At 40.9% G+C, this 16716-nt stretch overlaps 1 pseudogene; it reads right to left on the bottom strand.

Annotated features, from left to right (window-relative positions):
* Nucleotides 1–9333: 9333 nt before the first annotated feature.
* On the bottom strand, nucleotides 9334–15181 carry LOC115925837 (annotated as a pseudogene).
* Nucleotides 15182–16716: the final 1535 nt, after the last annotated feature.

The raw sequence follows: 16716 nt of genomic DNA on the forward strand, positions 1-16716 counted from the left end.
TAGCGCAAATGGAAATAGTTCAGACTCAAATTCGCATATAATTGAATACCCCTATTCAATCAGCACAAAAAATGGCCAAAAAGGAAAGTGCTATGCCCTAATGTAATAGAACTTTTAGTTACCGTTGTCCGTAAATATATTACAATGGGAAAAAAATCTATTTGAATGACCCTTCCAGCATGTCCAGCAAAAATATAACAAAATCACTCTTCTGTGACACTGTTTCTCAGATTATGTTGGTCATTCTAATACACCTGCTATATATATATCAATCAATTAAATATGTAGTCCTGGCATGCGTTCGGCCATGCAGCAGCGCTCGGGCTGATCGTGCCAACGCATAATCGCAATAGTGAAAACCAATTAACAATATAAAAATCGGCCAAATAAAAAATGCATATTGCATTTTTTTTATACTTCAAACAATAACGATTAGGTCTTATTTCTACATTAATAATGTTCTATAAAAAAGCATCATTCCTAGTCCGAAATTTTGGACTCTCAATACTGTGTATGAGAGTCCAAACCTTAGGTATTAAAAACATGCAATACAAGAAAATAGACTTGCACCTGAAACAACCAGTCCAACAACTCTTCAGTACTGCATCAATCAACTGTCAGCTGACTGTGCCAAAAGAAATATCTAGGATATCGGGTACTAGGCCACAGTTTCTATCTTACTTTTTTTTTTCCATGAAGAGTTCAGTCTTGTCAAACAGTTGGACCATGGGCTGGAGATATAGAAGTCTAGTCTTTAGCCTCATTTTGAAATCACTTGACTTCCCTCTCTTGGGCAAGCCACTGTCAAATATTGAAGAAAAGTCTCCTTTAAAAATTGAATTGAGTCTTCAAACTTGGCTGGTGAAATACTGAGGACCTTTTCTTTGCCTAATGACAGTTTTGGAGAAATTTGCTGGCTAAAGAGTAAGTAAAGTTGGCCTGATCTTCTTTTGCATCGTTTTGAGCACTTAAGATCTAGTCTGATTCATTCCAACAAACAACCCGGTACCGAGGATCAGCATCTCTGCAAACTGAACCGTAAAATAATAACATGATATAAGGCGCATGTCATTTTTCTTGCTCCATAATACTGACGACACCCTCTGTTGTTTACAACTTGCTTAGTTTTTACATTTCGGGGTTAGACCGGCGACACAGATGTGGAAGTTGAGGGAACTCGTAGCGATTTGTTTATTAGTTTTCTGGATCATTCTTAATCCGAGTAACTGGACCCAATTTTATCGCCTTTTTAACATTCGGACATGGTCTGGCGATACTCCTAGAACTATGAGGCTCCACATAGTGGAGCCTCATAGATAAATCCAGCGATGATTTTCTGTTCGCTCGGAGCGCGCCGCGGGGGGGTACGGTACTTGCACTTGTACGCATGCGCATACTATCACTTCGCTTGTAAGTGTACCGTACCCCCTGCGGCGCGCATCGAAAATCATCGCTGGACCATATGCGTGCACGTTTCAAGTGTCAGTTGGCTCAGTGCGGAAAGGGCATATTTTTTCATCATTTGGCCAAAAAACGACAAATCCCAATGTTTTTTCTGCGCATATTACGTGAGTATGTCATGAAGGTGTAGTACGGAGTTTGGGGCAAACTGTGCAGCGTTCTGTGGGAAATGTCTGCATTTTGATGGACGTTTTTGTACTTAGAGACTTAATTAGTGTTTTGTGCTGAAAACGATTTTGCGGGGTTCTTAATCTAGTATGAGATTTCACCCTCAAAATAGCCTACAAATTACTAGATACGCCACCTGAGGTACAAGTAGACATCGATGATTAAGATGTTAAGTTTTGGCAATAATTTAGTCTCTGTTTGATTTTTTTTCAAATTACTTCCCGGAAAGGCTTTGAATTTCCATGTAACTTCATTGAGAAGGAAGGCGATAGGACGATCGGTCATCGACGGTAATTTGACGTCGGTCCGTGTACCGTGCAAAAAGAAACGAGCCGTAAAAGTAGATTGCATGAATTAGGCAGTCATGGGCATGGCAGTGCGAATTTTGGGTACTGTACGATACTTGGGTTAAGAAAGCTGGATCCGGCGAAATACCCACTGCCTTTTAAGTTTTATTTAGGCCTAGTGCCTAGGCCTAGGCCTATTTCATGAGGAAAATTTTGGGGTAAAAATTATGACACTTTTTGACAGTTTTATTGATGTCTTGAGTGACTCCAGCTGACATGCCATATTCATTCACATGTAGCGCTGGAGGAAGGCCTGTGCGTTTCCATGTGGTAGCAAGAGACCCTAAAAAAATGGCCTCTCCCAAAATTGTTCATTTTCACCTCTAATATCCCCACCCCAGTTCACCCACATACCTCATATTTTCAGCAGTCATTTACGAAGCCTAATGATCGATTTGAAACAAGACCAACAAAAAAAAAAAGTGAAAAATCTTGACGATTTCGGTGCTTGTCCGTAAAAATAAACGCCTGTTCCAACGGCTGTATTCCATTTGTTTTTGCTAATTATATTAATGTATGCATCACGTGATGATGACATCAAAAAAATCGGCGCGCGCGATGTATGTGGGTACCACACCGCTTTCAGGCGCCGCAAATGAGTTTCAATTTTCGTCTGGTGCGTTGTCGCGGAAAGCAAGACAACGAGAATGCTCTCCACGGCAACGCACCAGACGAAAATTGACTCACTTGCGGCGCCTGAAAGCGTGTGGTACCCAAATACATCGTGCGCGCCGATTTTTTTTATGTCATCACGTGATGCATACATTAATATAATTAGCAAAACAAAATGGAAGACAGCCGTTGGAACAGGCGTATTTTTACGGACAAGCCACCGAAATCGTCAAGATTTTTCACTTTTTTTTTGTTGGTCTTGTTTCAAATCGATCATTAGGCTTCGTAAATAACTGCTGAATGTATGAGGTATGTGGGTGAACTCTGGGGTGGATATTAGAGGTGAAAATGAACATTTTTGGGAGAGGCCATTTTTTTAGGGTCTCTTGCTACCACATGGAAAACGCACAGGCCTTCCTCCAGCGCTACATGTGAATGAATATGAGCATGTCAGCTGGAGTCACTCAAGCTATTATTGATGACGCTTTTTGACACTTTTTGACAGTCATGACAAATGCATGCACTGCTGTAACTCCCACGTCTCTAAGTGCTAACACAGGCAAGACAGTCGCATTTTACAAAATTACAATAAACCTGGAGTTAATCGAAATAAAAAAGACCGTCATTTGGAAAATTTGACAGTCATTTGCAAAGTCACTTCTCAAAAAAGGGAGGTGTCCTAAACTACACGAATTTACCCTTTTTACTCCTTACCATCATATCTCTCGGCTTGTTCGGCTTAACCTTGCCATGTAGGCCAGATCCTCGCGGCTCTTTTCTTCCCTTTTTATACTGCTAAATAATTCAAATCCTTTACCAAAAATGCCTCCAATGCTGTGAAGATTTACGCCGGCTCGTCGTGGTAAACGCGGTTAATTTTGTGCAGTTGTCAGGATTACACTGGTTCCCTCAAATTATCTTGCGCATTAAACACAGGCTCGTGAAATGGGTACCAGTCGGGGCACAACTTCGTCGCACGATGAACGAGCCCACAGATCAAGTTGCACGTACTGTCTATCGCATGTGCCCGAGACAGATGCAAGCCCTGGGAACGAAATGGAATGCGGATGTTTCCCTCACCGGAAGTACATATGCGTGTGGGCATGATGGGATATGCGCGCGAGTCACGTCAGTGCAGTGGGGGTCATCCGGTGGTTTTAGCTTGTCTATACATGTATTTTATCATTTCCTCGACAATGTTGCCACCGCAGTGATATAACCGACAGTAGCAAAGTACACTGCAATACATACTGTTCATGTACAACATGCCATATTTTCATGTATGCCACTGACGATACAATGCAGCTTGTCCATGTCAGTATTCAATAATTTGATCGACCACGCCCACCTTAACACGTTGTTTTAGTCAGCGAGTTATTAAACGCTGGCTCCTTCCTGAACCTTGGTTTTTGATTTTTGTTTTGTTTTTGTTTCTAAAAAAAAAAGGAAGGGTTTTTTCTTACAGTCAGCATGACATTTGTTTTTAAAGACAATAAACAATACATCGGACACGGACTTGAAAAAAGGCTACCCATATTGTGTACAATCGATGTCGCCAAAATAATTGACATTAAAAAAAGACACGGGAAAATACGATGGCCCATTTTAATTTTTTTTATGTGTGGTTGGGTTTTACACTATCACTTTTTTTCTGAAAAACTTTCTGCTGTCAAATATCTTTCAATCACTGTAACAGGCTCACTGGAAAAAAAAGTCTTAAAAAAACTCCCCGAGAAATGTTTTAAAAAGTTTGTGGCAAAGTTTTTGACAGGTGTCAGTGAGATGTTCATACCGCATTAAAAATGTGCACCATTTTACCACAATGTATGGGTGTGTTTAAACTCACTTCTATCATTTACCCATCGTCCTAATACAAATATTGTTTAGCATACGGGACACTTTTCCTCTTAATTTGTGTACTGTTTTAAATTCAGTTTCACCATAGCACTCCCCCCCCCCCTCCAAATCTTTCCACTTCTTTTCAAAACACCGCTTGTTCACCATAGAACAGAAAAATACTAATCAGAAAATACCATTTCCGGCCAAATGTTGGCTATTTTATGCAATGCACAAATGAGTAGCTAAATGCAAATAAGAATCCTGTGCATTTCATAGCCACACCGACATTTAAAATCAGATATCAAAATCATCATGATGTAACGTTTAATCAAATTAATATATAGTCACAGCAGACTTGAATTTCTCCATGACCTCATCTTAGGATGCCCAAGTCAATAAAACAGATGTACACTTCTACACACAAAGCATTTCCTTTCAGTAACAAGCATGTTTAATGACATATAAGCTCACAGTTTGTCGTTTCAAATGAAGAAAAAAAAGAAAAAACGTGTACAGTTGTGAACACTTTTAACAATGCTGATTGAAAGCAATGAAATACAATCAGTATTTAGGCTTCAGCCAGGAGTCTACAGAACCACTGCAAAGTACGCTTGTCTTCATGTTACGAGAGTATAGACTGGCTACGTGAACATTTTAGTCATGTACATTGTACAATGTATCTTTAAACTGTACGTTTGTTTTCTTATGAATAATGCAATAGATGACTTGTGAAGACATCAGGCATGTTACGAGCATGGCATAGAAAAAGCATGTTCTTCCACATGTGCACATACATGTAAGGTAAATTCTAAGAATGCTCCGTTTGCTGCGTCTTCCTCCTGAGCACCTTTGCATTTAAGAAAAAAAATACTGCAATCAGATTCGTTGCAGAAATCTGTAATTTGTAGTGGATGTTATAAAGAATAGCTGGTTTATGTGTAGTTTGAATATGAAACGGTGTGAACTGGCTGCATAGAGCTTTATGTATGTTAAATTACTAGAGCGCTGACTCGTACAAAATGATGCCTGCTGGGCGCATCCATGTTTATGCACAAACCTACGGGAAACTCGAAATTTTGTACGGCTTTTGTATGGCTATTTGCATATCTGCGTTTGTATTCTATACAGGTGCGTTACCGAAGCCGATACGCCCAAAATAAGAATGCACAATCAGCAAATGAGCGTTTCATTTTGGCTCTACCTAAACAGCGCAACGCGTTTCGTTGCGGATGATTAAAAGTGATGTTTTTTTTAAAAACCGTCATGACCGCTTTGTTTGCGTATGTTCTACTTGCGCGTTGTCTAGAGTACACTTTTAAAATTCAATCCATCGAATTTCATTGTGTTCTACAAACACGCACGCGAATTCAAAATGTCTGCGCCCAGGACGGCTTCAAACTGTCTCCGCGCGCAAGAATGAGGAGTTAGCGATCTAGCAATTAATATAGCTCTATGACTGGCTGGCACATATTTGACAAGCAGTTTGTGTTGTTGTTGCAACTTGCAAGCGAGAACACCCAGCTAGTTGGAATACAACGCAACAAACTACATGTATGTATAATTTGGCGTTGGTTTACGATGCATTGGGAAAGCAGCCTGATATTCAACCCTTTCAAGAACACCGTTATTTGATTTACGAGCTACGGAAGAATCTTGCAGCATTTTCTTTTCTGTGTACCAGAAGCAATGCTTAAGACTGTAGAGAAGTCAAGATCAAAATTGGAAAAGAAACGCAAGAAACGCCATTGTATTTGCAAAACACTGTTGTAATAAAAATTAATTAAAAAGGAAAAACAGAGAAGACTATATTCTATCTAGTAATACACAAGTGCAATTATTTAAAAAAAATTATCACAATATCTTCCCTCCAGCAAAATGCCCTTCCTGAAGAAAAAAAAACCCCAAAACAAAACGAGGAAGAAACAAACGGTAATAAAAAACACTACCAACTAATTACATCACTCAAAAAAAAAAAAAAGATTCATAATATACTTGCCACATTTTATCAAAATAATAAATCATAGGTTTACCACACTTACGTCAACACTAGGCACCATATTACAGCTGCCGTTAAACAGAAATAAAAAAGGTATTTATGTAATCGGCAGGGAAACACAAAGGCCTACTCCACACACGCTGGCGCAGTGTTCTCACAAAAGGAACAGGGATTTTCTTTTTATCCATAATTAGACAGGAGCTTGCGGAAGTATTCGTTTGGTTGCTTGATCACAGAAATCAGGGGAATGTGTCATGTTACGATTACAATATGAACCAATCAACAAAATAAGTATATCCAAGAGAATTGGGTACACAAACCTTCAAAATGTAGTCCTTCTGATTTGAGGCGTGCGATCGCACCCCAACACCATCACACGCCTAAAGCTTCCCAAGGAGTGCGAATAATCGCACGCCTGAATCCATCTACCACACACCTCGGCATACATTTGTGGCATAATTATACTGCATAATTTGTGAAAATCGGTGACGAGAAAATGGCTTTACTGTGAACCAAAATCAAAATTATTTTTAAAAAAATTACCACATTGTTCAGTCCCAGCTTGAATCAAGGAATCACACGCCTAGAAAAATCACACACCTAGAAAGTCCAGGTGTGCCTTTTTCCAAACGCCAGTGATTTTCAAATCAGAAGGACTGAAATGAGAATGTTGTGCTTGTTCTTGATTGGCATGTCTATCTGAGGAGGGTTTATAAAGTGAAGCATTAATGAAATGGTCCACAAGCCATACGTATGTAAACTTGGTCTTTCAATTACGCGACAATTAATTACAGATTGTTCGTAATCGAAGGGTCCACCACGGGCCTATCAGTCTGTGTTTGTACCCAAACAACTTTCAAGTTATGTGCTGGTCTACGAGTGAACTGCAAAACATGGAATGGGCAAAAACAGGACAATATGCGCCTGATTAAAACCACGTAAAAAACATAGAACGTACCTGTTTCCATGATTACATTTGCCCACCACCTGATAAAACCATGCCGTTATATAAGGGCAGTTGTGGATCGACCTGGTAGTTTTAAAACATAAATAATGCCAAAAAGTGGCTGTTTTTTATTTCCCTGCGTACGTAAATAAAAAATACAAGCTACAAACCCTTTGAAAGGCATTTTGTGAGAACACTGGGTGCCGTTGTTTTTGTAATTCTTATTTAATGAACATACATAACTACATATTTTCCATTACTTACACCCCCCTCCCCCCATCCCAACAAATGCTCCCAAAACCTTTTTTGTTAAATTCTTGTTGTATCCCATCAATGCAGAGCGACGTTGGCAATGGTAGGGACCAGTGACTGCGATGCAGGTGTAAATATTAACACTCTAGAGTGCAGAAGACTCGTTTTTAGGGTTGTTTTTAAGGTGGGCACCCTTGTTGGGTTGGTCGTAATTCCACAGTGCTTTACTGATAATTCCTTGAAACAAAGCTCTGGGAATGTCTGGTTAAATTTGGAAGGTGCCCTGTACAGCCAGTAATTCTGCCTCTGTGTAAGAAAAGAATAAAAAGAACACACAAAAATTAGTTTATGCTACTCGTCGTTTTAGGCCCAAAAAAGTCTCAGGTTTCTGGTATGGAGCTTGCCAAAAAAAAAATGCTGCGGCAACGCTGCTTTTTTTTTTTTTTTAACCTGATTTTTTGGCTTCAAATGTCGGCTGATGACTGCAAATGGTGCCCGACTAAACTTAGTGCAAATATATGGAGTCCAGAGAGGCCACATAAAGCTTATTCTCGACCATAACCCAATCTAAAATCACGTTAAAATTGTGCAGCAGCACGATTCCAGTCAAACCAGTGAGTTTGGCGGTTTTGAGACATCATCTTTCATTGAAAAAAAAACACTTTTTCATTTTGCCGACGTGCATGGCTACGGCGACGCGCGCGCATACCAGAAACCGGAGACTTTTTTGGGGGGGGCCTTACTTGTGGTTTTTCATCTACTGGAGTACTCATCCTGGCACGAATAGGTAGCAGGTACTCGCGGGTAGCAATTTACGGTTTAGGGTTCATGGCTTAGTACGTCCGAGCAAACAGGGAATCACTCCCTCCGCCTCTCTCTCCCGAGGATTCCATTCGTCCATAAAATAAATTTCAAATCAATGACATCAAAACGTCACACAGCAAGGATGTTCTCAGTGCTGAAAAATGTGATGTGACTTGCATGCTATTTGCTTATAGTTACTTCCCGTCATAATTACCTATGTCATTTTCTGCCTTTATGTGAATTCGATTTAACTACTCTTAGTAATTTCTTTGCGAGTACTCAAGTAGAAAAATCCACTTCTCACCCAGGCCTAACACAAAGCCGAAAGATTGGCATCCAAGTTAATGTTGTACATGTTAAACAAAACTTTCAAGTGCAGTTTAAACATACATAAAGATCATTGCTTTTTTTTTTGCCCTTTGTTTTGTTTGAAGCAACAAAATTTCTCAAATCTTAAGTGGGGATATACAATAGCTACAGGTGGGTATGATACATTTTGAGAAAAATAGAGAAAACGTATATGCACAATTTTTGGGGTTTTGTAACTGGATTCCGTTGCTTAAGTAAAAATAGAAAGTGTGCCAGCGGGTACCTTTTTTAAAAACCACCTTCAATGCTGAATAATTTCTCAGGGTATTTGATACCAGTCCTATCTTCACGTTGAACAAGGGTTTCTGTTATTAAATCAATAGGCACTCCTCCAGTAATTTGCAAATGATCCTTTGTGGCTTTTTAAGTACGTCAAACTTTCTTTACCTATTTGCTCTGCAGTTTTCTCAAGTTTTCTCAGTTTTTCATTACATTCTGAGAAAAAAAAAAGCACTGGAAACTAGATAAGATTGATTTATTAAATCTTCCAGGTAGCTACTCACACTAAATTAGTCTCATCATTAATCCATATGAGAAGTCTACTTTAGGAAACTTGCTGTGGCATCCTCAATGTCTTCTACTTTTGGGTCTGTGAGAGAGAAACAGAAAATAAACAACAAAGAAGTCTATCAAACACAACGCCCATCCATTACCTTTTATTATCTGTTTGGTACATTTTTGACTGAAAATGAAAACTGAAATTGTCAAACTTCTTGCAACTGCCACACTCATGTGTTCCTTCCCCAGCATCATCCCTCCCTTCTCAAGCCCCCCCCCCCCCCCCCCCCGATCCTCACCCACCACCACACTCCCCCCGTTCCTACCCTGCCCCATCCCCTCACCTCATTCCTTTCATCTTCACCACCTACCACACTCCCTTGGTCCATTCCCTGTTTAACCCTAACCCCCTCAATCCTCCAAATCCTCCTGGCGGTTTTGGAGAATTTTGGAGGATTGAGGATGAATGGTGTTGAGGCACATGAGAATTTTGGAGGATTGAAGGTGAATGGTGTTTGAAGAAGAGGAGGATTTTGGAGGATTGAGGATGAATGGTGTTGAGGCACATGAGAATTTTGGAGGATTGAAGGTGAATGGTGTTTGAAGAAGAGGAGGATTTTGGAGGAATGAGGATGAATGCATTTGAGAGGCAGGACTGTCCGACATTTTGAAGGATTGAGGCGCTGGGTATCCTTCATTTGAACATAAGTGCAAAAAAATTGGAGGATTTTAGAGGATTGAGGATGGTTCCCAGCGAAAAGGGCCTATGGGGTAAGGGTTAATCCCCCTTTCTTGTTTTTTCTTCCACCCTTGCAAGCTTGAGTGTCTCCTACAGGTTTGTTTCTGTACCGCCCTCATTTGCCTTTGAAAAAGGTCTTAAGACCGAAATGTTAGGCCAGCTAATTTTGTTGATGTTGAACAAGTTTTACATTTGTCTGCTTAAGTCATGGTAAAAATTTACAAACTCTGGCGAAACACTGCTTTTGTATGAAATTCACCCGAAACAACTTCAGACATCAAAATTAAAATTACCAGGTACTGGAATTTCTTTCTTGAGGAGCCATCTTTCATTCATTTTTTTTGGGGGGGGGGGGGGGGGAGGAGGAGATTAAAGGGGAGGACGGATGGGGGGGAGGGTATTCCCTTCAGATTTTCCCATGCGAATGGCTCTGAAGTGTCAAGTTAAAGTGTGTAGTGTTAGAGGTTGTCAAGAATACACAATTGATGAGTCTTGCAAATGTGCACAAGGATTTTTGAAGGGCACAGCATGCTTGAACAAGGATTCCTTTTCAAGGATTTTGCAGTGACCGAGCTAACATTATGGGCAAAAGAGTGGTGGCAAATTTGCAGGGTTTTGAAGAGTTCACCGAGACACACACACAAATCAGAATTTACCCTCGCTTTCAGTCTCTGATGTCCAGAGGGTGAGGTTGTCTCTTAGCAACTGGAGAATGAGCGTGGAGTCTTTGTAGTTGTCTTCCTCCACGGTTTCCAGGCCTGCTAACGCATTGTCGAATGTCTCTTTGGCCAGTGTGCATGCATCCTCCTGCCAGAGTGGAATTTGTCATGGGACAAAACAAAACATTGATTAACCCTCCTATGCAAACATACATTCTGTGCCAAGTAGTCTTCAGTCAAAATAAATCAAGCGACTGTTTTGTATTCAACAGTTAACAATTCCAAGCCTACATTTCAATCAATCAATCAAAAGAAATTTATAAAGAGCCAAAATCAAAAAGTTTGCTCTAAGGCGCTGATGGGGCACCAAAAAGAAGAAAAATCATTGATGGCACACCTCCTGAAACAGGTGAGCTTTCAGGAGTGTCTTGAATGTATGCAGTGAGGTGGTATCTCTAATGTATTCTGGAAGTTTGTTCCAGATTTTGGGGCCGTATACAGAAAATGATCTATCAGCAAAAGAGACACAATGGGTTCTGGCTAAACGTAAAGCAGAATTGACTGGCTGGGACTGTTCAAGTAACTTGATACAGATATGCTTCGACTCCGGGTGAGTGATAAAACAGCTGTGACAACAACTTGCCAGCTTTGTCTGTTGACCCAGTTTGACTAGTCACGGCGCTTGCTCGACATATGATCTGACTGCTGGTGACTAGCCTTTGTTAAAAGTATAAGCAGGGGAAGTGGAAGTGAATTTTGACTGTCTGTTACTGTTTAAATAGCAGGAGGGTTAGGACAAGTGGTAGGTTTGAATACCCGGTTTTTGCCCTTCACACACGCAGGTTGTTACAAGCACTGCAAACTCAGTGCTGTCAGGGAGCTTAAAAAAAAAAATAAGATTGCAATTTTGCTTGGGACTCGAACCCATGACCCCCTGCATAAGTTTAACCACTCAACCACCGAGCATGTCGAAACCGCTGGCTGGGTCTAATCACACGCAAATATTATTCCATCCTATACCTACAAGATATTAAGAAGCTGAGGTATTTTCAAAGTGCAAACCCTCCCTCTTTGGCTGGCCAATTCAACAAAGCCATTCCAGTAGTCAAATCAACCGAGTGACTGCTTTAATGTTTAAGACCTCCCTGTTTAAACAAAGCAGGACTGACCAGCTGTGAAAGCTATGCTTGGACTGAAGATTGATAATAAAGCCAGCTGTAACTACCAGTTACCTTGCTTTTTGCCTGTTGATGGTATTTGACTAGTCAGATTGTTAAAAGAAAACGAGATCTAACTGTTGGTGAATAGCCTGTGTATAAGGGCATAGCAGGGACATGATTGAATTTTTGACTGCCTGTGACTGTTTCGGACAACAGGACAGTTAATTCATGAATACAGCGAAAAGGGATAGTCAAATATCTGTTTCGATAACCTGATTTATCAATTTTTTTTATTATCTGAATTTAATCTTATTGACATTAGGAAACCCCCCCCCAAAAGGCTTTTTCCAAAAGTTGCCCAGAAAAACAAAACACCACAAACAGAAAAGGCCTTTTATTCTTACCGGATTGCTCATGATCTCGTAGTAGAATACGGAAAAATTTAAGCTAGACCGAGTTTGATTGGATGTGTGGGTTTCAGCGTTTCGGCAGCCTCCATGGCGTCTTTGTAGGCTTGGAGACTGTTCTGAGCCTGCTCGTCTCTTGTCGTCCACACAGAACTCGGCCAAGTAGCGGTAGTAATCACCCTTCCTGTCATATCAACATGAAAAAAAAAGGCAGCAGTTACTCCCAGGGCTGCAAGTGCAACAATTGTTCCGTTACTTGGTTAACCTTAACCGCCTGGGCCCTTTTTTTGCTAGGACCCATCCTCAGTCATTCAAAATCCTCCACATGCCACCATGTCCAAATCGGATACAGCTTCTAACCTCCAAAATCATCTGTTATTGCTGGAATTTGTTCAATGGAGGGGCGACCGCTGCCTCAATCCTTCAAAATCCTCCAACAACCACTGTCATACATTGTGGCAGGCATGCGGATGATATGTCCAGAAGCAGCGTGTACGATGTATAGGTCTCAATTATGCATGGCTGAACATAAACAATGCAGGGTACAGACCTTTACTAAGATCGATCTTAGAATGGGGACTCGTCTTAAGTCCTAAGATGAGTCGTAAGATAAGACGAGTTTCGTAAAATCGGCCCCAGGACTTTTGTCTAATGTGCTACTCTGCACAATGTTCAGTCTTTGGAAAACACTAGCACTGTGCCTATCATGCAGTCTAACAATTGACAATTCTAACCATTTTTGTCATGCAAAAAAATGTTGGTGTCCTGAGTCCATCAGAATCCACCAGTGAGTCCATCAGAATCCACCAGTGAGTCCATCAGAATCCACCAGTGAGTCCATCAGAATCCACCAGTGAGTCCATCAGAATCCACCAGTGAGTCCATCAGAATCCACCAGTGAGTCCATCAGAATCCACCAGTGAGTCCATCAGAATCCACCAGTGTATTTTTACATATACCTCGTTCACATCAAACACATAGCCAAGGAGTTAACTGTTTACATCCTGAATCCATCAAAGTCCCCCGACAGTTCAATATGGAGGTATCCTGAATCCATCAAAATCCTGCAGTACCGCTAGGCTTACCGTCCTGAATCCATCAAAATCGCCCTAAATTGGCCGAAATCCTTCAAAACAGGGTGTGGATTTTGATGGATTCAGGTATGTTAGGACTAAAGATGTGCCAACTCAAATAGTGTATACATCTATGGGATTTTTAGGACAGAATAGTAACGTAAAAAAAAACCCAAAAACTGAGGGAAAATTATTTAACAGCTTTGGAGAAGCCACATACTAAGAAGCCTTACATTTTACGGTAGAAGACCTTAGCTTCGCTCTCTGTGGCATTCTTGATGAGGTGTTCCTCTAATACCTTCAGAATCTCGTTGCAGGTGTCGGTTAGCTCTGCTTCGATCTGTGAAGGTGAAAATCAGGGAGGCAAATGAAGGTCGACTTCAACAAAGTCAATTCACCAAAGTGGTAGCATTTCTATCTCCGATGGCAGGGGTCGGGAACGTAAAATTAACCCTAACCCTCCTCCATATTCCGAAGTCCTCCGGGGGTGTTTCTGAGGATTTTGGAGGATTGAGGATGAATGTCTTTTGAGAAGCAGGACTGTCGGAGGATTGAGGCAGTGGGTATCCTTAATTTGAACATTTAGTGCAAAACTTTCGAGGATTTTGGAGAATTTTGGAGGATTGAGGATGGTTCCTAGAAAAAGGGCCTGGGGATTAGGGTAGTCGATATCGGTAATTTAGATTATCAGTAAATCAATTGCGTAATATCAATAAAACCAGAGATTTAGCGTTTGTTTTTGTTACAGGGTAATCAGGCGTGACAATATTTTGTTGTACGTTGCTTCAATTCAGTTATGGGTCATTCTATAAATTTGGGTCCAAAGTGTGAAATTTTCCCGTCCCTGTTAAAAACCTTGGTACTTTGTAATTTGCCATTCAAGCATCATTAAAAGTGACTTCAAATGATTGTTTATTTGTTGGGTAGGTAGTTTGCTATTCATAATCACTCTTGGAGGATGACTGCATTAAGGAGTGCATCAGAATTATACAATCATAGATGTCAGATGTACATGTAACAGGGACGGGAAAAAAAGTGGACCCAAATTTATAGAAGACCCACATGAATAAGATTCTTAAAAAAAAAACCACAAATGATGAAATTAAGACGACTTCTCAGTTTAAGTACTAAATTAGTTGACAACATGCAATCAATGGTCGACGTTAACAAAAGTAAAGAAAAACTGATCAGTTCAAATTCTCCCTCAACCAACTTCCAATTTGACACCGCTATAATTTTGAAACTTTGCAAAGAAATTTGTGTTTGTCCAAAATAAAATAAAAATTATATGGCAATTTGGTAAAATTTTTGACAAAAAAAATTGCAAATTTGAAAACATCCGACTTTCTTTGACGTGCTACTAGAGGGCGCCCTTCAGGTGATGATGTCATCATGTTTTCTTTTGTGTTTTGCATCTCTCACTTAACACTTTGACTGCTGCGCCCGAATATACTCGGGATAGCTTTACACCCCGGCAGGTGCTATGCCCGAGTATACTCGGGATAGCAGTAAACGTTGTGCCGCCCTCTGTTGAACAACATCAATTGTTGTAAAGCTATCCCGAGTATATTCGGGCGCAGCAGTCAAAGTGTTAATGTTTGAATATTTTTTAAATAATAAAACAAAAATATTGAATTTTGAAACAGTTCCTACCTCACTGCGATAGTCGTTAGCCATCTTGGCCTTCTTAGTTTCGCTCTTCTCGGTATATTTCTGCTCCTCCGAGCTGATTGTCCGCCAGGCCGACCGCCGGGCACCTATCACGTTCTTGTAGGCCACCGACAACAGGTTCCTCTCCTCCCCTGTCAGGACACCGCCCTTCTTGACCACCTGGCTGATCGCCTTCACCATGTCTGGAAAAAAAAAAGGAAGCAGAATTCTAGTAACTAGGGCTGTGTGTGCGTGTTTAACTCTTGCTCTTTTAGTGTAGTTAAGTGAATGTCATTTTGACATGCCAATGCACTCCAGTAGAAGTGAATTGGAAGATGCTTTGACTATTCAGCATTGTGATTATAGGGCTCCAACTGGAGTGTATTGTTAGGCTTATCTGCTAGCCCCCTTTTTAAAAGATGCTAGTTTGGAGGGATTAGGAGGACTTGGGGGATCACACCACAGACTTGTTTACTTTGGTTGCACTGTTTATACGCCATAGAAGTGGTTACGTCATACGCGGCCGAGGTCACGTGTTGCCCAGGGTGATGTGTCCAAACACACGTGGCCTAATGCAGCGATACACACTGGGCCCACCTTTTGTAAATTCGTCATCCATTGGAAAAGAAAAATAATGGCATCCTTCACGTTCTGATGATGACTTTAGTCAGCTACGAACCACTGTCCCATTTTCACTCTTATTATTCTTAATGTCTGAAAAATTTCAACTAAAAAATTATCATCTAAATCGCCCTCGCAATTGTATGGTGAAAATGGTAAACAAGACGTTCTTTGGACTCATCACTAATTGGAGATGACCCAGCGCGACGTCAACACATTCTACGGCATAATACTTACCAAGAGCTACCGTATTTCATGGTCAAGCAACATGTATCTTTCTTGCAGTGTACTTCGAGAGATATGGAAGGGTTGTGCAAAAAACATTGGGGGAGTCACTTTTGGCAAATACTATAGTAATTATACGCTACAACAAGGGTAGCAGTGTTCTTCATTATTCGCTCTTTTCGCACTCCACCATGGGCATGCAGAGCCTCAATCTGGCAACTTTACACAATAAAAATAGCCGGTTCAGTGATCTGAACCCCGACTCGGAATCACTGAACCGGCTATAGTCATTGTGTAAAGTTGCCAGATCGAGGCTCTGCATGCCCATGGCAGAAGTGTGAAAAGAGCGAATGTACAATTTTAAATGAGCATGGCAGCCTGCCACACTTCACATGACACCTGCCATGCTTCAAAGTAGCCACCAACCTTTGAAATGCACCTGCCGAGTTTCAAATTCTAGACTCTACGTTCTCAACCCCAAATTAGTTATGCTAATTATCTGTAAGTGGAAACGTGGAAACCTCCTTTTCTGATGGGCCAATGGGAATAGAATGAGTAGGGCTGAACACACATCGCGACATCCATGTCCGATGTGTCTCAGGTGCAAATGACCTTGTTCACCAAACAAGATTCCCTAGCAGCACAATTGAAGTCAACCCAGAGAATCTTTAATTGGCAATTTGGGAATTAGGCATCAAGATGTCTGGCGGAGAAGGATAGGTCAGATGGGTTGCTGATGTCCAATTACAATTGCACCTTCTTGGAATTCTCACCTTTTTTTTCTCGACAAATACTCATGCGAGACAGCATGACGGTGACCCGTCCCCCCCCCCCCACCCCGAATTCAAATTGTGAATATTCATTCAAACGAAAACTAGCATTAGGTCAGG

The sequence above is a fragment of the Strongylocentrotus purpuratus genome, unplaced genomic scaffold, assembly GCF_000002235.5.
Source record: "Strongylocentrotus purpuratus isolate Spur 01 unplaced genomic scaffold, Spur_5.0 spur5_contig_697, whole genome shotgun sequence".
Classification (NCBI taxonomy): domain Eukaryota; kingdom Metazoa; phylum Echinodermata; class Echinoidea; order Camarodonta; family Strongylocentrotidae; genus Strongylocentrotus; species Strongylocentrotus purpuratus.